General features: G+C 46.3%; 1 protein-coding gene across 3 annotated transcripts in view; it reads left to right on the plus strand.

The window, feature by feature from the left end:
- Positions 1-4,258: 4,258 nt before the first annotated feature.
- PDZD2 (PDZ domain containing 2) overlaps positions 4,259-21,968 on the plus strand; it is a 204,875-nt gene continuing 187,165 nt past the window's right edge. For all 3 annotated transcript variants that reach the window (XM_056324674.1, XM_056324675.1, XM_056324676.1), the window contains exon 1: positions 4,259-4,364. The gene's annotated coding sequence lies outside the window, so the exon portion shown is untranslated. The remainder of the gene's footprint in view (positions 4,365-21,968) is intronic.

Genomic DNA, 21,968 nt, shown 5'->3' on the forward strand with positions numbered 1-21,968 from the left:
TGTGGCTTTAAGCCTGATGTGACTGTTCACTTTCTGTGCACGACTCCATCTGACTTCCAAGATTTCTCTTATTCAGCCCTTTTAGTCTCATATTTACTGCAACGCGTTATGGAGGAGACATATGTAATGTGCTCCTCTCTTGGGCTTTGCTTATGCAAAGAAAATCACTGTCACTTCTGCTGCAGTGGAAGCTGCATGGATGCGCTCTTTCAGAGTAAGACAGCGTCCTGGAAAAATTGCTCTGCTTTTGAAGTAATTATTTCCAAATAGAATTGGAACAGTGTGCCCACCTGAGGGCCATGATAACTCTAGGTTATTACTGTAATCATGCTGGTTAATTTTTCCACATAGACAAGGAAATCAACAGAATAGTTCATTTTAGTCTCCTTGTGAATGGAAATTATAATAGCACAGTCAGTGGTGGCTTGTCCTTGGTCTATTTTATACCAGCTATATACATGGGGAGTGTGTGTGTCTGTGTAAAAGGGCAGAGATGAGAAAAGAGAGGAGCAATACTAAAGATGAGGAGTCCCAGTTTTGTTCCATAAACACAGGGAAACACAAGCCTTGCTAGTGGAGCTCACAATATGTCAGGAGTCATACTGTGATTTTTAAATCACAGCCTCAATTTTGGAAGCTGCTGGGGAAAAGTCATAATTCAGGTTAATCAGCCCCACATAGTTATTGCCCCACTTTTTCCTGTCAGTGGTGGCAGCATTACATAAACCCTGCCTGGAAATGAAGACATTGCTCTTTTTCATTTGCACTTTCTTCTCTACCTACTGCCAGACAGTCTGTCCCCAAGCCACTTAAACTAGACCCAAGCAACATCAAATCAGCTACAGAAAAACTTCAGAATACTGCGAGCCCCCACATCTGGGGATTTCAGGGAGAGCCGAGGGCAGGTGATGGCTCAGCAGATCTGCCTGGATCGCTGGATGCTGTCCAGCCATCCCCAGAGCACAGCAGAAGACGGGCACTGTCAGGGTGGCACGGGTCAGGGCAGAAAATCCTGCTTGTGCTCAGAAAATGTGACAAAATTACAGATTGCTGAAGCTGGCACTGGGATGAAATGTTGTTAGGATGACTAAAATCTGCTGTGTAGCAACTCTAAAAGTACTCCAGGTTTCTGAAAATATGCTGCTGAAATTCGGTCCCACTGATGCAGCCACCTGAGGTTACATGATCTAAGCAGTGTTAAGAATCCTGAAAGCTGAATATTATGCCATTGGCTTAATCTGATCTTTCTCTCTGCTTTGTGGTTTCCCTCTTTTTCCCTGGGCTTCAGCTCCTCTTCCAGGTTCCTCTGGTCCAGATAACAGTTTTACTTTTGGCATCCTTCCTTTATCTAAAGCAAAATAAAAAGAGATTTTGGGCACACTCTAAGAGGTGAAGTGTGGAAAACACCAAGCAATATACTTAATCTCTACTCAGGTGGTGTCCAAGAAAAACACAGAATGCTACTGATGCTATCAACACCTAACCAGGTTGCAGAATACAGGTACTGTGAGTCCTATGTACCAGTGTTGGGAGACCTATACTCATGAAAGCACATTTAATCAGGATTTTGATGTTCACATTGCAGAAGAGGTGCATAACCTTCAGGAATAACAGCAGAAAAATAGTATTTCTCAGATGTGTAAAAAGAGAACGTGCAATATTGCTGGCAGCTTCCAGAATTACCAATTCCAGTTGCAGATAAGGTTGGCCTTTCCATAGAGACCTGCAGAATAAACCCAACACATATAGCACACTATCTTTTCCACCTTTTGGTCTGAAATCAGAAGATATAAGCAGTGATTGATTTACATTGCAAAATCAAATATGAACAGCTGCCCATGGAAGTACTTAGCAAAAAACATTTTTTATGAGCATCAACTTTGCTGCTGTGATATAATCCTGCCAGAAGCCAAATGCTCTGCAGTAGGAGCACCAAACCTTCAGCGCTTTATAACGTTACCTTGCAATTGATGCAGAAAATGGGGGAAATGCATACAACTGACTTTAGAGAGATTTAAGTCATACTTGTATGTGGGAGGATAAGGAAGATAAAGTGACTTTTCATGACACTTCTACATTGGTATAGCACCTGAAATGAATAGAACTCCTCCGATTTGAATGAGAAGTGGTTCAGGCATAATCTGCTCCCTTGTCCTAGCGATGAGCCTTACAAACAGGCTGGACTTGTGGATCTTTAAAAGTGAAGATAACGGATAATCAAAAGTTAGTGCATGTGTATTTTGGTCATTCTCATCCCTATGCTGCTTCTGCTGAAGACAATCATCACATTTACATAGCTATTGGCCATGGTTTCCTGCCAGAAATAATCACAGGGGACAGCCATGCTCTGAAATAAGGGCTCAGCACTCTGAGCTGCTATCCTGAGGTGCTGTGGGACCTCTGGGGATTTTTTGTGTCCTACCAGGAGATAATCACATTTTTGAACTTGGGAGTCGAAGGGAATAATACTCAGAGGTACTCCTGCTTCGCCCTGTCATTCACCTTGCTACCGTGAGCCAGCAGCGTTTCCAGTGAGCTACCTGGCAGCCCAGAGCAATCATTTGCGAGCAGGGCTGTTCGTTCTCATGCGGTTAAATAATGGACTGAGAATTGCGCAAAGGCAGGTCCCTAGAAACCGAGTGGAAAAATCATGGATGGAGACTGAATTAATCTGATACTGTGGTGCTTTTGGAGGGGCCTCGATCCCCTGTGACCTGGCACTGGTTAGCCACATGGTGTCTGGAGCAGTAGCAGAACTTCATATACCCCAAAATCTGCTTTCATTGAAATTCCATTGAATCGTGTTCTGGATTAACCCTGGCCCTGCAGGAAACCATTTAACGGGCTTGCACTTCAGCATGAAGATGCAGGGGTAAAACATGGTGGGATGTAGTCCTCCTGAGTGCTGCTTGGTTGACTGTGATCTGGCATGGTGTCAGCTTGTTTGCCAGCAGTGCTGGTGGAAAACTTGGCGAGTTGCTTGCAGGGAGCAGCTCTCCCACCAGTCCCAGCAGCTATTACTTGCTCTGTGTACCTGGGATTTCCTTCACTGAAATAAGGTCACCATCAGGAATCACACAGCTGTTCTTTTGTGCCTCATCCCAGAGTTCAGCAGCATGGATGCTTGTTTTGTATTTTTTTCCCCTCATCGCATGCTATGACCTGGCCAACACCACTGAAAACCTCCCTGCTCTGCACGGAGGGTGGTCAAGAGTGCGAGTGCGAGTGCGCTCTGTGATACTATTTTGTTTGCGTGGAAAGTATTCTGCATTTGCAGAACAATTCAGCTCAACTAACAGCATCCTTTGCATGTTGAAAAGTCCTAAGGCACTGCCTGGTACCTCATGCCAAGCCAGCCACTGCAACAAGTGCCTCTAGACAATCCTCCTCTTCAAATGCTGGGCTTGATTTAGTTATCAGCCCAGACATTGCCATCATGAGCAATCAGCTTCAAAGGACTGATAAGGCAGAGCATCTGGGCCAAATTGTAATGTGATAGTCTGACAGAGTCTTTATTAAAAGACAATACTTTAGAGACACTTTACTTGATCTGGATAATTTTTTTTTATTTTTAATTTTTTTTTAAGATTTAATTTTAGAACAGCAGTACTGGAAATGCACTCCCTGAGCCTTGTATGGGGGCACTAGTCAGGAAAGGACCCTGGCTTGCAAGAAAAAGGAGCCACTGACCATTTCCGTTTACAGTGCCTAGGAAAAGCGAACCTGAAAAAGCAACCAAACATTTTAGAATGTGATTTCACTTTATTAAGTCACTAGTAAAAAAGGAACTTTGTTAAATTTTAAAAGGATTCTTTTACCTCTTTTTTTAAGAAAAGTGGGTAATTCGCTGCTCATTTAAATCCTTGGAACTAGCGCTGCCTGCCTGAGCGAGAACAGAAGATAAAAACGACAGAAGGAAAATATTCAAAGGACTTTCAAAAATCCCGACGTGTCCCAAAATACTACAGCCTTCCACCGAGCAACGCCGGCTGCTCGGGGACGGAGGTTTCGGGCAGCGCCTCGAGCGCCCGCCGACCCCGGCCGCAGTCCCGCTGCCCCCCGGCCCCGGCCGGTCCCGGCTCGCCGGCGGCCCCTGGTGCCACCGTGCTCGGCCGGTCCCGCCGTGCCCCGGGGGCGGTGGGGGACCCGCCCGGGCGCCGCCCCGCCAAGGACTCTCGGGCCGCCCCTCGCGGGATCCCCGCGCCGCCCGCCCCGTCGGGGCCGCCCCCGCCGCTCTCGGGCCGGGCCGGGCGGGCAGCGCGGCGGCGCGGCGGGCGGCGAGGGAGCGGCGCCGGGCCGGGGACCGCCCTGCCCGGGGCCGGCGGGCAGGTGTCGGGGCGCCGGGTCCCCCCGTGCCCGCCGAGGTGAGTGGCGAGCGCGGCGGCGCGCGGGGCTGCGGGCCGGGGCCGGAGCGGGAGCGGGAGCGGGAGCGGGAGCGGCGGCCGGTGCCTGCCCCACTGGCAGCTCCGCTCCCGCGGGGACGGGGCTGGGCTCTGCGCCCCCCTCCTCCGCGCTGCCGCAGCGGGCCGGGGGCTCTGTCCGCCGCCAGCCCCTGGGAGTCATCCCCGCCCCGCCACGGCACCGGCACCGCGGGGCTTCCCTCCCCGGCTGTCGGCCAGATGCAGCCCCCGCCCGGGTGCCGGGGAGGCTCCGTCTCCCGGGGGTCGGTGGGTGCCTCCCCCCTTACCCCGAGGATTCCATCTCCTGCGGGTGCACCTCCCTACCCAGGGGCTGAGGAGCTTCATCCTCCCCCAGGGGGTCGGTGGGGTGCAGGAACCCCCCTCCAGATGTCAGAGCGGTGCCCCCCTCACGACCCGGCTTGGGGCTTCATCCCCCGGGGGCCCGAGGGCGGCACGCCCCCTGCAGGTGGTCGGTGGGGTGTGTACCCCGTCATCTTGGGGGCTCCATCCTCAGGGGACTGGTGGGGCGCATCCCCCATGGACCAGCAGGACTCCATGCCCTGGCGCCAGTGGGGCGCACCCCTCCGTAGGTCAATGGGGCAGGTGTCAGCAGGGTCCACCCCCCCGGGTCGGTGGGTCTTTTTTCTCCTGGGGGTCGGTGGGGTGCACCCCCCTGGTCTGGGGGTGCTTGCAGGGTCTCTGCCCTGACCTTGCTCTGCTGACCCGGTGTGCATATGTGCAGGACAAGGGGCAGCGCCATCGCCTGCTGTGACACTGTGCTGTGTCCCCGTGCTGTGGATCAGGTCATGTCGTGACAGCGTGTGCTACTGTCTTGCAGTGCAGCAGGGTCAGGCCTATGAGGAAGAGGGGTGGCGATCACAGAAAAACAGCAACCATCCCCCTTCCCTGTATGCAGCAGTTTAATAAAATCAGACAGCATGAAACATCTGGCTGATTCCACCCGCCATCCCCCCCCCCCCCCCCCCCCCCCCCCGCCCCCGATCATCAGAAGGTAGTTCTCTGTGTCATTAAATACTCCTGTCCACACAAAGCAGGCTGTGGTATATGCAGTGTTCTAAGCCCGGGAGCTGTCGTGGATGTGGATGGGGTACGTAAGAGGAAAGCATCAAGAGCTGACCTCAAACTCTGAAGTTAACTCTGCCGCCTCTCCTTCGGGTGGCTGGGGGTGGTCTCTTAAACCTGTCTCGGTTTGTAACTATCTGACCATTACACTTGGCTGCAGAAAGCTCTGATGCCCCTTTGCAAGGGCCATAAAGCTATAAATGGGCTTAATATAGCCCATTCCGTTAACCTCAGCGCTTTCCCTCGGTAGCCTTTATAATGAACGACAGCGCTCATGAATTTCTCTCGGCTGGCTGTCAGATCTTCTCTGCTTCTGTCTAGTGTGAGCGTGGTGGGGCTGTGCAGGAGGAGACGTCCCCGAGCCCGTGTTTGCTCTCTCGTCCCTGGAGGCTGTGGGAGTTGGTGGGGGGTTGACACGAGGGGTTGGTGTGCTCTGGCCAGTGCAGTGGCAGCAGGTTCAGGCACTGTCCCCCGTGTCCCTGTGTTAGCCTCTGGATTTTAGGGGAGCCATCAGGCCACCGGGCATCGTTTTGCTCCTGGCGGAGGGGCAGCAGGAGCAGCTGTGAGCAGATCTTGTCAGAGCATTTGACCGCTTTGGTCTTAACTTTCTCTGCCTTCATTTTAAGGGAAACTGTGATTCCTTTACACCCTCTGCAACCCTCACTTTCATGTCCAGGATACATGTCCTTGCAAATATTATGCTAATCCCTCAAGATGACTCACAGACTTTCCTATTTGTAGCATGGCTTCTCCCTGTCTTGCATGGGTCTTGCAGTGGACAAATTACCTTCTGAGTAGCCAAAGCTTCACAGTGAATGGAAGAATAGCCTGCAATATTACTGAGGTAATAATTTTCTGGAAAACAAAATGACTGAATGCAAATAGAACATAGAATGTGTCTTTGAAGTCTTTTTTCTTTGAAATTATTCAGTGCTTAGCCTGGAGGAAACTTGTTTTTTCACTTTTATAAAACTCACGAACATTTTACAGAAGCGGGATATGAATTTTTTTCCTCTTTTTGTTTAAAAGAAGAGCTAAAAGTCTTTCAATTTTCATGACACAAGGTGTTCTTTTTTGGTGTTCCCTCTGCAATGTTGACAGGGGATCACTGGTCAAAAAACCTGGCATGTGAGTAGATGTTTAGTCGGGTTTACCAGCTCCTGAGCTGGTGAAGGCAGCCGCCAGCAGCTCTGCCAGGGGCACAGCAGGGCTGAGTCCAGCCGGGGATGCTCAGGAGTCACCGGTCAGAAACCAGGACTCTGGCTCTCTCCATTGAGACAAAGTAGGGAGAGAAGGTCAAAGTCCAAGTGACTTGTAAAGGCTTTCCTAGGAATGCAGAGCTGTGGCTATCGTGTGCGGCAGGTAACCCCTGCGTTTGGCAGTGCTAGTGACGTCAAACCTCTGTGTGGTAAGGGCAAAATTTAAGAGGCATTGCATGTCTTCATGATATTGCTGTGGGTGTCTTGCTAGATTTTCATTACCTTTATGGAATAAAGAAATGGCTGGGTGCAAGTGTGCACAGTGTACGTTGGGAGGTGGAAAGAGGATTTAGTGTGAGGTCCATCTGCCTTAGCTCATCTGCACAAGCATTGTGAAATGATTCGCCTGATTTAAGTAAAGGTCTTCTCCACTTCCTGACTTTATAATCCAAGTCGTGACATCTATGAAAAAATAACTTGGTTTTATTTGTTACTCTTTTAATTATGGTTCTTGTACACAGCACACTTTGTCTCTTGAAAGGTCGGTTGAGTTGCCCTGAATGAAAAGCTGTGGATTTTACCCAAGTAGTACATGAGGAGGTCTTACAATCCAGCCACATTTCTAAATTGTTTCTAAATGTTACTACTAAAAGTACCTTTCTTGGCTATATTTGTATACATTTCTATACTAAATACTGTTTCTGAATGTTGTTACTGTCTTCAGCGTAGACCTGTTCTTTTGCTGGGTTTCCTGTGGGTGTTAATAGATGCTCTGTGTAGCGTTCTTACCTTAAATGGGTTCAAACCACTAATAAACTCAATTAGACAAATGCAGAATTAAAAAAAAAAAAAAAATTAACTGGGCAACGTTATGTCAGGAAATACAGAGGCTGAGGCTCCAACAACAATATTAACTTGGCTGCAGTACACATCCTGTAAGCTCTTTTATGGCATACATCTTAAATGTAAACAGGAATAAGCACGTAGATTAATGTATGCAGAGAAAGAGTAGAAAAGAGTATTTTTCAGAATTTGACCCCCTTGTCCATATGACAGCTGGCTCTTGCGTAGAGCCCGGAGAAGCCTGGCACTGCCTTATGCCGTGCTGGGCAGCGCATCCAGCACCAACTCCGACATACCCGACTGCTGATGGAGTAAAAATAACAGCAGTGAGTGAGTAATTCGGGTTTCATTTCTGTCAAAACAATACCATTGTAATGAACTGCGTTTTGTTCCTTAAGGTCTGTGAGTCGTATTATGTATGATCCTTAAGCGTTCCCTCTTTCATTATTCCCAACTGGCGTGCCTGGCCCTGCTGAGGCCGCTGGGGTTGTAACGAGGTACAGTGGCTTCGCTTTGGTGAGTCTCAGCTTTCTACTTCTATTACCCATGTGTTACAGTAACAGCTCTCCTGGCTAATCTTAACTAGATCATGTATGAAAGTCATTACATGAATATTGTATTTTAGTACAGATCTGCAATGGGCCAAGCTGTATTGCTCTTTGTGTTATGTTGTTGTAGTTAAAAACCGTGTTATTATATATTTCACTAAATTGATAAATTTAGCCTGAAGGTCAAATAGTCTAATCTGACCTTCACCATGTCACAAGACTTTATATCTCATCCAGTTGCCACTGTACTGAGCCAGAGATTTGTATGCAATGTGGTGTCATCTAGGGCAGAGTCTGTGGTCCTTCAGCAGCAGCTTCCAGCAATGACAAAGGTGGTTTGGGTGAATGAAATTAATTTATGGTTATTCTCCCAAAGAAAATAATTATCCCTTTCTGTTTAAAAAGGGCTCCTAATCTGGCATCAGCACACTGATATTGCTGCCTTGCTTTGACATTGTAAAGCTTTGCAAGGGAGGTGGGAGCAGCTCTAACTCTGCAATCTAATACCTCTTGTGTTGTACCTGCCTAATTGCAATGGCTCCTTTTCAGTGCAGCCTCCCAAAGATGAGCTTGCGGTAAGCTGCGCCAGTTGTGCTTTAATTTCATTACTGTTTGATTTGGCCAGCATTTTATTCACTTTCTCTGCAGTGTTAGACAGTTTGCAAAGGGGATTAGTACCTGGGTGGGTTACAGCATTTATTGTGTGTGCTTAGTCTAAATTCATCTTGAAATCAAATTGTATTAATTTGGCAAAACTTTGAAATTACAGTAAGGTTGCTTTTGATAATTGATTTTTTTTTCCCAAGTAACTGTGCTTATTAGAATTATCATGAATCACACAGTCAGAATGGTTCAAATTAGAGTGTCTGGATCCACTGGGTTTTGGTTTTGGTCATTTTTTCTTCATGAGAAGTGAAGCTAGGCACTGCTTTGGGGGTCCCAGCTACAGCAAACAGGCGGGTGTCCTCTGTCAGCTCCCAGAAATGGAGCACTATCCATCAGGATTTGTGCTGGGGGAGTTACCAGAAAGAACAGCATTGAAAAATAAGAAAAGTGTAGAAAATGGTCTCTAACTACACTAAAGACTTGTGGAACTCCTGCCATTCTGCAGAAAAAACCCTGTAATTTTATGGAGTGGAGCCTTCTCCCTGACTCAGACTGGGAAAAAGACCTATTCAATGTTACGTTTTAATCATATACAACACAAAGACTTTTGCTGTGCTGTTTAAAATGCAGCCTTCTTTCAGCCTGTGTTCTGCTGGAATGTTTTCATCCAAAACGGACTGCTGAGGGTGACGGGAGCAGTCTGAAAAAGCAGCTCTAACCTTCCTTCCTGACACTTCAATAGTGACATCCACTGTGGGAAACTAGGGCATAAATGCACTAACACTTGTCACTGGGAAGAAAATCCTCTCCATGATGGGGACCAGAAGAGAGTGATTCTTAGATTCATGATACAAATTGGTTCATTATTTATTTCAATCAAAGTCTGTAGGTGCTGTTACAATGAAAAATTAAAGTGCGCTTTGCAGAATATGCGTGAGCTGACACTGCGCCAGCCCAAAAGCCTGACCTACAAAATGAAGGAGAGCTTTGATGCTCGCTTTGCTCTCCACAAGGTCTCAGACTGATAGGCTTTGCCCAGAAGTTTGACAGAGGTAAGGCCTATTAAAACAGATACCAAACCTACCCTATTTGCTTTTGACTTCCAGAGAAAACATCCGGCTGTTGCCTCCTGGGTGTTGCACATCTGCACAAGAGCAGCCCAGCTACTTGATCTTCTGTAAATGCTTTGGACTTCACTAGGTATCATCTTACTGGTGCCACTGTCCCATTGCATGTTGTCTGTAAGTTTAGCAATGCTCTCCTCTTCCCAGATGGGTAAAAGGCAGCCTGTTCCTTGCTTGAGCAGGGTTTTTCCATACCTCCAGCTGCATGCAAGCATAGCAGTTGTATAAACTCATATTTGTGACCTGACCGAAGGAAGGAGTTAACACACTGCTGCCTCTCTCTCTGCTCCCAGAGCAAAAGCAGTTGTCCAGCAATGTGGGGGAAAGTCTAGCTTTAATACTGAGCTGTGTATGCTGCTCATGGGATGATCAAGATTTTCTGGGATGTTTATGTATTTCTCAATACAATCAAAGATCAGGAAGAGACTTCAAAATGGTATGGGTTTTGAGAGAGCTTCTGTCTAAAGTCTGCACCAAAACACAGACCCCAAAGGCAGCGTTTACTTAATGCCACCCTAATGCTCTGATGCAAACAGTGCAGCCCCAGCAGCTCCACAGTGTCCCCTGTGCTGGTGGAGGGGGGTGGGGGGGACCCGTGGCAGCCACATCTGCTCATTGTAGTGCCCAGCTGTCAGTCCACCAGCTTTAATCGGGGCTGGCAGGAGCTCTGATGGCAACTGACCTCGTATTAAAAACCAAAGTCCTTGTCTCTTCTGAATTCAGTTCCCATTATGAAGGATGTCAGATGACAAGTGAGACAGGTATTAAACATTAAACATTAACCAGCATTTGTTTGTCTTTAAAATACAAATCCTGGTCTTATGTTCTTACCTGTTTTACCACGATGCCTGGATTTGAAGTGCTTGAGACTTTCATGACGGATGATCACCTACCTTGTGGTCATCCATATCCCAAATCGGCAGTGCCAGTTTCCAGCTTTTGAGCTCTCATTGCAGGTGTTTCTGCTAGGGACATGCTTGCCATGTTTATCTGGGAATACAAACAAGTGGGTGGGCTGACTTCAGGCCAGCTTTCCGTTTGCCTTCTGGGTTCTCAGCAACATAGATTTTATTCCCCTTCCCTTAATAATGTTCCTTACCCTTTACTCTTCTAGTATTTGCAGCAGAAATACAAAGCATCTCATCCATGTCACAGAGCAACCTTCCTCTGTATGTGTTTTATTTGGGTCCTCCACTTCTTGGGGTGAGAAGCTGAGCAGGGAAATGTATTCATTGGTATGGTGGGGCTTGGGCTGTGGGATGGGATGTGGCACATCCTATTCCAGCAGCATCGCATTCACCCTCTTGTATAGAGTAACAGACATACTCCTCTTTCTCTTCTGAATAAAACTACGAGCATTTCTATGTGGGAAATCTGTCCCACAGCTCAGCTGGAAATAAATAAATGCAATGAACAACTGGGTGGCACCGCTCCAAAATGCACAGTTATTCTGGCTGGTGTGCTGTCACTGCTGTTAGGTGTGGGGCTGGGGGGAGCTGGGTGTGATGGGCTTGTCTTGGCCCGCAGCATTGTCTTTCAGTCCACGTCCGCATGCTCATCAAAGGATTTAAACCTCTACGCAGTGAGTAGTCTGAAGTGCAGTGAATCACAGCTCCTGGATAACTAGGATGGAAGGGACCTGATGGGTCACCTGGCCCTCTGCTTGGCTTTCAGAAGGATCCTTTCTAATTAAAGCACAACTGGTGATCACAAGATGTCTTGTTTGGATGGTTTAATAAATTGCCATCCTCTCTTCGAGAAGTAAAAGTGTATTTACTAATGTGGCTGTAAATGTCTCAGCTGTGGTGTGGTTATTTACTGCGCTATTCTAATGCAAATCTTTGTGGCTATGTTTGCATTGATCATACAGACAGTGCACACAAATTTTATTTCTTGATGTATTTAAGCTTGTTTTTCTTCTCTTTCCTGCTGTATCTGTTCCGCTATACACTACGTAAGAGGAATTGCTTGATGTGTAATTGCCTGTCACTCAAGTGCCATTTTACAATGTAGAGCTGTATCAATTAAAATATTCTTCCTCCCCCAATTAAATTTGATTCTTGGGGGTGAGATATTAGTGTTTGTCTGGAGAATGTTCCACTAAATCATTTGGTACTTTATACATTTATTTACTAATAAATGTATTCTAAGTCAAAGTTAATGGCCTGTAGTTACAACGGAGGAAAAGAGCATTCCTTGTTGGATCCCTGTGGCTGGCTGTGGTCCTCCTGGTGTGGATGCAGTTTGAGTGCTGCAATCTGATGGATGTGAAATCACTGGTTGTACACTGCCAGGCAGGCAACGACCGTCCTCTTGTAGTGTGCGTCTTGGGGCATGAGGTAGTGATAGGTTTATGTGTCACAGTTGCAAGTTTCCCAGATGAACTGTATTTTGAAGTTTATTTGTTGGTCCTGAGCCCCGTATCTCCTACATGGTTCTTTTGTGGATGTGGGCAAGCATCAAAAATGGTAGCTCAGCTTAAGAAACAGGGGGAAACTCTTTAGAATTGGTGTTTATTGGTTGGAGTGGTCCTTTAATACAATAGTGGCTTTTCAGTGTGTACAGCAACTTTGGGAAAATGTGAGTAGGAAGTCTTGTCTTGAAGCAGCCTGCTTGGTGATTAATGATTCTGTAGCCCTTTAATATCTCCTGTAGATGGGATGATGTCTCAGAGGTAATAGCTCTGATGGGATGCAGGAAGTGTTGCTGGTTAGGAGATATGATGTGGCATCTTTTAATGTCTCTCCTCAGTGTTCATTTGGGACAATCCTACCTCCAGGTAGGGATGGCCTTAAATCTGATGGAGCTCAGATGAGATGCCAACTGATTTAGGTACCTATTCTATGGTGAATAAAACCATTAGTTTGTATCTTGTAAGCACACAAAGAAACATAGCAGAAAGGAGACTTTTTGAACTTTATGTGCTATTAGTCAGGATAGTGGACATTATTTTAGCTACTGGCAATGATAACAGCCATAGGCTTATACTGACAGAGCTATGGATCCACTGGATCCACTGGTTCCTGTTGCATGTGGGAGGGAGGGAGGGGGCTGCAGCTTGTTCTAAAAACTACTGTAAGCTTCTAAGAACAATTACATTATATTTTTTTAATTGTTAGTGGAAACTTCAACTCAATGAAGGCTGGAAACACTACAGAAATGACTGTTAATCTGTCAAAACAGAACCTGAACTTTTCTATAGAAGACCTAGTATTTGCCTTAAAAACACCTGGTTTCATGTTGGTCTGTAATTGCCTGGAGTTTGCCTGGCTACACCGACTGCTGCAAGTGGTTGTTGGTAGGTTGAGTCCATTGTGTACGCTCTGAGTGTCCACACTTGTGTAGGTTGTGTTAAGTGTCAACATCCCTTATTTATGGAAGAAAATGATGCGTTGGGGCCCATTTCTGCTAGAGCCAGAGTAAACCTGGAACAAAACCCCATGGCTTTTACAGTCACCTTTTTCTTTCAGCCCACATTTCTGTTTATTTTATGAAGCTGCTGGTGCTGCAGGGACAGTTTGCTTTTTCTCTGCAGCACACGGAAACTGTTTGCTGGGAGGTGCAGCTGCAACCTGTATTTGGCAGTTTATATTGAAGAGCAAACTGCAATTCCAGTTGAAATGAACACTGCTTTTCTTAAATAAGAACTTGTTTAAATGGAATCAGATTAAAAAACAACTAAGAGTCTTTATGGAAGAGCTTCTAGTTTATACATGGCCTGGCAGGGATGTACACAAGCTTGCCAGCACTTGGGAGAGGTGACCCTTCACAACGGCATCCCTGTCTCCTTCTCAAGCTGCCCAGGAATGAGCAGGCTCTCAGTTCACGTTAAATCTCATCTGGTGTGTCGGGAAAGGCTTATAAAAGCATTCAAGACAAGAAGCAGCTGCTGCTTCTGGCTGCTGGCATGCTTTCTTCTGGCTACCTGGTGGGTCAGGTATGGGCTGGTGCTTAGTCGAGGCCACCGTCTGAAGTGATGTCCTAGAGGACTTGTGTGCCCCTGGGTGATGGGCACAAGTCTGGAAGAATGAACCCTCTCCCTGTGCTAGAAGTCCTCTTGCTATGTAGTGTGGTGCATTGGAGGAGCCCAAACTGCTATCCAAAATCTGCATCTAAAGGTGGTCTCAGGAGCTCTACCTGCCTCTCAGTTTTTCTGGTCATTTTTTGGTGTTTGTAATGCCCCCCCTTACCCTCCTGTTGCTATGAAGAAAAGCAAAACAGGCAGGATATACTGATTACGTGCTTGAGAAACAATGAAAGTTTATGGTATTGGAAATGCTGCCAGAACATGAAAAGGAAAGGGAAAGGATGAACCTGGGGGAAAAAAATATGTGTTTTCCGTTTCTTACATTGTGTGTATCAGTAATGGATGGAACACTATTTCAGTGAAAGCTGTGAATTTAGTTTGTCCTTATAAAAACACTGTAATTTTTTTTTAAAGCTTCCCTTTGAGTATTATGGCCTACCTCATTTCACAGCTAGATATATTCACCCCAGTTAAATGCAACGGACAAAACCTACACAAAACAACTGCTTAACATTATAAGCAGCTTGTGTAAACATGAATTATTAAGGTCACAAAAGCTCCTAGAAACCAGCTGAAATGAGTGCACAGTTGCGTTTATTTTTTTCAAAACATGCATTAATTAATAAGGGGCTTAGTGCCCAGTCTTTTTCTCCCTCCCTGCCTCCACCAGATTTTGCTTTCATCAAGTGGATGGGGAAAGTGTCGCTTCTCCCTCTCCCCTTTTCTTTGGCTGAAGCACAGAAAGGTGCCAGACTCCATCCTACACAAGTCCATCGTTCACAGCTGTGGTATCCTAAAATGCTCAGGCGGGTTGGGGGTGTCACAGCAGCAGTGCACCCTCTGGAACTGCCAGGGGTTTCATTTCAAGCCTGTCTGGACTGCCTGCCTGCCTGCTGGGAGAGGGGCAGGGGGCTGAAGTCAGGCTGCTGGGAGCTAAACGGTGACATTCAGGTATTTGGGCAGCGCAGAGGGGGCGAGGGAGGACTGTGGGAGAGGAGAAGACAGTGAGGGGTGTGTGGTAGTAGCTAGAGGTCCTGTTCTCCCTCTGGAAGTGCCACACACCCCAGTTTGTGTCGGTGAGGACATCGTGTCTGCTGTTGCTCCCTGCACTGGTGCTGCGGGAGCGTTTGGAGGAAGGTCCTCTCCAGCCCGCTCCAGCACGGGAAAGAGTGGCAGGTGCTGGACTGGAAAATGGGAGGTGTGGGCTGCCGCGGCCAAGGGGCCCAGCCTTGCTTGTGTGCAGAGCTGAGTCAAAGTGCATGTAAATATATGTCAGGGTCAACACTGGGAGATGTTTGCAGCAAGGAGTTGAAGAAGAAAAACCCAGGAATACAGCAATGTTAATTTTTTTAATTTATTATTTTGGTTGTACTGGCTGGAGCGGAAGCAAGTCAGACTGTGAGAAGGGCAGAGGCTGCAGTGGCTGAGGTGGGAGACAAGGAGAACCGTGACAGTGGGTGCTGGTGGTGTGGGTGGTGGTGTGAGGCTGAGTCTCGGTGAGCTTGTGCAGGAAGAAGCAGGTCAGATGAGAAAGCTTATTCATGGGAGCCCATGTTTGGGAGAAAGGATGTCTCCAGAGATGGTCCTAAAATGTCAAAATTACTAAGAGGCAGGAAGCAAACTTGTGTGCAAAGGGGCTGAGTCTTGGGATCCTGGAGATACCAAATGCCTTGAGGTTTTTTCGCCTGGTTTGTACAGTAAGTAAAGCCTCTGGGGCAGACACCTCTCTGTGTTTGTCACGAGGCAGTGCAGAGGAGGTGGGGTGGAGGCCAACGGTTGGTTACTCTCCTGTCTGGGGTTGCGGCATCTGCAGAAGATACTGAGATATCCAGGATCTGGTTTACTGAGCTCCAGAAAGTCAAAATCAGTATTTTTTGGCCTTGCTGGGTTTTAGTGATTCCGCTTTTGCTTCATGCCCTAATGAAATACAATGAAAATGTCAAAACATCAGTGTGGTCATCAATGTACCGCACCTACTCTTGATCTGTGAGGAATCTAATTTCTGCAGCCACTAGAGAAACAGTTCAAGGAGAGACAAATGTTAAAGCCATTATTCAAACGCATCTGTTTCTGGGGCTGATACCTAGTTTTAACTTACCAAACAGCAAAGAGGTTCTTTGGGATGAGTTTGGAGACGGAACCTGCCTCCACCGTGCCAGGAGATAGGACACAAAAGCCACGGTGCAAACATTTACTTTGTAGGATAACAGTTATGGGGGCAGCCTTGTTGAACAGCAAGAAAAATGTTTGTCTCGTGGTTTATTCCAGCATGGGTTCTGAAAATAACTATTCAGGGGCTGCTTTTGCAATAAAAAACCTCTAAGCAACAAAGGGGCTTTAAAACAAGCAAAGACTTGACGTATTTGTTAATACGCAGGGTAGCAGTGCATTAATTTTAAGGCATGCTTTCTAGTTTGTTTTTTTTTTCTTAAACTAAATGAGTACACTAATTAAAATTAATCCATTTACAAATCTTTCCACATCCAATTTTAAAGCATAAATAAAACATTTGCCTTGTCTGTTTCTTTTCTCATTGTGAGACAATGCAGACCATGTAACCTATACGTCTTTAAGGTAATGAGCAGTGAAAATGATCTTCAATGATTTACTGGAAGACATAAAAAATGGTTTCACAGTGGAGATGGCTTTTAAGGAGTAGGGAAGATGGCAGCAGGAGTTTTGGGAGTGCCTCAAAATTGTTTTTAATGCTTGCCTTTGGGAGCAAAACTTAGGCAAATTCATCCTTGTGTATTTTGTAATGCAAATCATCACTCTGAGAAATGCACATCAAGGAAGGCAGCCAACAGACACTTCGTTTTCATGAGGGGGGTGGGAATGGAGGGCGGGGGAGGCAGCTGGGGTGAGAAAGTGCTCAGGTTTGCAGCTCCTGAACCCAAGAAGGATTTGCATTTGTGGCATTGGGAAACAGGAGAGATGACCAAGTGGATCAGATAGACCACTCCACAAAGGTGTCATATTCAATTAATTTCTGCGATTCAAAAAATGAAAAAAAAAAAAAAAAAAAAAAAAAAGAAAAGGAGGGAGGGGGCTTACGGCAAAGAAACTCTTTGAAGTTTCAGTTCTGTGGCATGTGAGACTGCAGCGTTGTCAATGCTGAAGGTATTATTCTGTGCCTTGTTTAAAAAGAAAGCTAAGCATGACCTTGGGTCTGCCATTGTTGGTACCTCCTCAATGTATGTTAATTAGTAAAGACTGTGAGAAAAGTAGTACAGCTGCTGAGGGAACTATATATTCTAATTTTTTAATGTGTTCCAGATATTAGTTGTGCCTACAGATCTTTTGTGCTGTTATGGCTGTGTGGATGTTGCCGGTGTCTGTGTAGTCATGTACTGTGTTATGGCACTTGCACATACAGTGGTGGCAAAACTTAAAAAACAAACAATCAAACCAACCCACAAAACGCCAAACCATGAGAAAAACCTTATAGATGATCCTTGTAGGTGATATTCTGAAATGTAACACAAGCTGTATGTCTCTGCTCTGTCTCAGGCCACACAGAAGGGAAGAGAGAGCACAGGGCAGGTCAGTTGTGTGCGAGGATGCTCCCCTCTGCTTTCATATGCAGATTTTTAATAAGAAAAGTATGCATCTCTGCTTCTTGTCACTCCTATCCCAGGGATGCTTTACATCCTCACTATCTGCTATCAGTTTCCTGCTCTTTGGTCTTGATGTCTGTTCTTCATAAATCTTCCAGCCTGAAATCTGCCCAGCACTGACTCCACCCTGGCTCCCAGCCCTCGTTGCCAGCACTAAAGCTCAGCAGCTGCAGAGAAAGTGAAGGTTGGAGGAGAAAAATTGCAAATCTCTAGAGCAAAATTCCCTGGCTTGGGAAGGAGTGGCTTGCTATTGCTCTCCTACACAATGGGCAAGGAGTTTCTGTTTGATGAATTAGCAGGCTGAGAGTTTAGATGGTTGTTTCCAGCAGTGTTTGTACTCTAAATATTTATCCATAGTGAGTAAGGCACATTGTTCCGCCTTTCCCAGAGAAGTCATGCCCAGGTAGAAGATTTGGGCCCTCTTTCGCCTCAAGGCTAATGGGATTTAGCTTCATGATAGCCAGTTTGTGGCTCTGGAAAGCAAGTTGCTGGGACCTCCTGTTTTAAGCTGTGCTACTGGTAATCAGTCTCCTTTTGGTAAGGCATAGAGAGACAGATGCTGCACTTGCAGGAGTTAAGCCTTCACTGGGTGTTTGCTCGGGGTCTTCCTCCTCCCTGGATGCAACCATGGGAAGTGGGAGGAGTGCAGGAGGACACAGCTGGGGACTCACCCTCCAGTATGACACCAAATGAGAGAATTTGTCATGGAAAGCAATTTCTGCATAGGGCTACGATGGGAGTTTTGTCCTGCATGCTCTGTTTTCTGTTTTAAAGTGCTGTGCAAGATGACATCTTTGCTTCCAACTACAGATTCGAAGCTGCTAACCACCCACCGTACAGCTGCTAATGCACAGATTATCTCCACAGCCAACAGCTTTAAGTCATCAAACAGAGATAATTTTACCTCTGTGACCCAACAAATAAACGCCAGAGTCAGGAGAAATCCTCTCGCCTACACAATCCTACCCAGGTTTTCAAGGACAAGGTGAAGGGTTTCATCAAAACATGTGACAGTAGCAAGGTCACCAGGTTTTTCCCGTCTTGGGTCGATGGTGAGGTATGGCTGTGGTGGTGTGGCGTGCTGTCAGGAGGTCCCAATGCTCCATAAGCCGATGAGACCGTCTTTTGCTGCTGCTGTAGAAGACATTAAATGAGTAAAGCATATACCCTGAAAGTTGTGTATGCAGTCCTGCTTTTACAGGAAAAATTGTGGCTTGGAATGGGTTTTATTAATGACTTCAGCCTTTAACTTTCTGTTCTTCTGAACAATACACATTTCTCACACCTTTCAGGGGTTTAGTACCATTAAGAAAACACAACTGTTACATATCCTAACATTGCATCTGTGGCTTCGTCCTCAGTGACTGATCTGCATCAATGTTGAGAAAGAAAAAAATTCTAGCCCAAACATCACAGCAGAAAAACATATCTTTTTATGCTTTAAAAGTATGTTTCTTTTTGCTTTTATTTCCCAGGTCAGCTGATCATGACTATTTTATTCGAAATGAAGTCTCAGCTTTTTTGTGTTAGTATATTCTAGCTGCTTGGAGCTTCTCTCATTTTCCATGCCCTTTTCCCCTTTGTTCTAGGAAACTAATTTCCTTATTCCTACTATTAAGGATACTTAGCATATTGTCATTGGGAAACAGCACTCATTTCTTCATGGAAAGAAGCTGCTTAATGTTTCATGCATTACAGTGAATAATTAAATAAAGAAAAATATCTAAGCCCACAAAACTAGCTGGCAGCTGAAAGGAAGAAAGCATTTGCAGTCTGCTGGGGAAAAGTGACACTCCTGGCCTGGTGTCTTAAACCACAAGGGTAAGGTTTAAAAATGAATACATCTGGCATGACATTATAAAAAATCTGGATTTTTCAACTTCCCATGCATTTACACCATTAATCTTTAATTGTTGTATTCTTGAGCTACTGGCTGTGAGAACAGAGCTGAAATTGATGGGGCTAAGGAAAACCAGTCTGGTAAGTGGAATGAAGTGTCTGTAGGGACTGCAGCCTTGTGGACTGCCAGGGATGGAAAAGGTGTCAGTGCTCCTGCAGCTTGGCAGCCCGATAGCGAATGGCACTCGTGGTCTTCATGTAGGGTGTCTACATAGCGGGATTTATTGGCCTTTATAGTTCTCTGCACCCTTTCTGGCCTGCTACAGTTGTTGCCCCTTTTCTTCTGCTTTGCTAACACAACTATTGGGCTCTGTGGAAATGGGATGAAAAGCTGGGAAGATGGAACTCCTGTGCTGGGAGCTGGGAGAGGGGTGACCGCTCCCAAGACGATCTAAATGGTTCATGGAACTTTTTCCTTTTCAAATAATACCAGAACCAAGCTGTAATTTTGCAGGGACTATTGCTATTTTACAAAATGAGATCAGATACCTGCCATCCTCATGGCAGAGAGAGCATCCATTCTAACTAATTCAGGGCCTAGTTGCAAATGGGGATGTGTGTAGCATGTTTGATTTTTTCCTTTCTCCTCCCCCCACCCCCCACCCCCCCCCATCTAGTTTTTCCCTTTGCTGCACATATAATCTCAAGATGGTAACATGCTTTAGTGGCATTTCCTGAGACCAGGGACAGATGGAGGCTTGTGCAGAGCAATAGCTCCCCGTGCCACTGCACATCCCTTTGAATTTGTTTAGTGTTAGTCCCATCAGCTGTGGTAGGAGCCTTTGCCTTCTCCTTTTTCTACCCCTCTGCACTGAGATATGTAGTCTGGATCATGTAATTATTAGTGTCTGCATCTTTCCGCTGCCTTTTGCATTTTCCTTTCTGTGTGGGACCTTCAGCTCCGGCTGCAGTGGGGACACAGTGAGCAGGACTGTAGTGATACCCGGTACCACCATGAGAATTATTAATGTGGATCTGGTGTGCTTGAAACACACCAGAGTGACTGCTCTAATAAACAGAGGACATAACCAGAGGACATCTCACAGCCCTACAGCTTTCACAGCCCTGCCAGCACGACTCTGGCCTGGCCTCTGCTCAGAGTCAGAGATTAGGTCCAATTTGTCTTGTAGCAAAGCCGGGTGAGGCTTAGGAGAGCTCTTGCAGCATCCTGAGTATCTAAAATGAGGAGAAAGGCGATTGTTTGGTTCAAAAAAGACTGTCACAAATTCTCATTGAGGGTTGGGCCACATCCATGCTGCTAACTCTTCTGCTTGCTCATCTGTGTACTGCTGAAGTAGTGGCCGTTTAGATCATGTCCACCAACTCCTCCCTAAATTGACAGAATGTGCACTGAATGGCTCATACTTGGTAAGACAGATACAGAAAAGACGAGAAATGGTAAAGGATAGTGGCATTTTAATATGCTGCTTATACCGCTGGCTTAGACTTTTCCTGTAGACTTGATTCAGCAAGGTACATAACCACACATCTAATTTGAATTGCATGAATACTACTACTGAATTTAGTGGCACTCTTCCTGCGGTTCATTTAAGATGCGTGGTTGCAGCATGACCCAATTCCCGTTGAAATAGCTGGAAGAGTTCCCCGCTATTCTGATAAACCCAGATCAGGGCTTAAATCAAATTAACTCTTTGGGTGCCTGCACTGATGTCTGCTTATCACAGGACTGTGGTCTGGGAGTGGCGTGCACTGTAGTGACCAAAATGCTTTCTGTATGGTGTACTGAAAGCAGAGCTCTCCTGGGCTCCAGATGCTCTGCGGTTTATCTTCTGATGCTGCTCTACTACCTGATTACTTCCCTGCCTCAATCACCCTTGACTTCATGTAGGAGAAACAACATTTTCTCTGTGCATGAGTAACACCTAAGAAAAGTCATCGCACTCAAGCTCTAATGTCGGTAAGGGGGCAGCGGCCGCCAGACCTGGGAATCCAGTAACCCTGGTACCACTGACTTGAGGGTTAAACCCTTCACTGAAACATGGGCCCAGACCGCCAGATTGCCTGTGATAAGGTTTAAAGAGCTGGGAATAAAACCATGCATGCTTCTGTTTCCTTTGCAGCAACTTTTTAGCTGGAGACTCTTAAATTGCTGCAGTGATGAATGGAGAGCCCCCACAAGAGACCTGGCCGTGCTCAGCTGAGCTCCAGGATCTCATTCTTGGGGTTTGTTTGTTTGTTGTCTGGATTAAAGGGATTAAAGACTTAACCTTTGTACAGCCTTTCGAATAGTAACATGTTTGTGCTCATACTGCGTGTCAGGGAAACATTTTTTTCCCCCTCCTGCTTTTTATGATGTAGGTATCTGAGAGTGGACAGGCCAATGTAATGTCAGGTCTTGTGCTTTAAACCCCCATAAATGTAGTGCAGTGCCCCCATTCTTCTCTATCTGATGGTGTTGCTGGAACCAGCGCAGGGTACCTGCTTCAGCCACCCATCCCCAGCACTGAGACTGGTCATGTCGGTGCGGGGCTGCAGTCCGAGCTGCCAGCTCCTCATCCAGCTGCTGCGCCTCTGGGCTGTGATCAGAATATCAATTTTGTGATCAGAAATATCAATTTATGCTGCCAGACAGGACTCTGCTGCATGTCAGTTTGCTGCACA

Source organism: Falco biarmicus, chromosome Z (genome assembly GCF_023638135.1).
Source record: "Falco biarmicus isolate bFalBia1 chromosome Z, bFalBia1.pri, whole genome shotgun sequence".
NCBI classification, from domain to species: domain Eukaryota; kingdom Metazoa; phylum Chordata; class Aves; order Falconiformes; family Falconidae; genus Falco; species Falco biarmicus.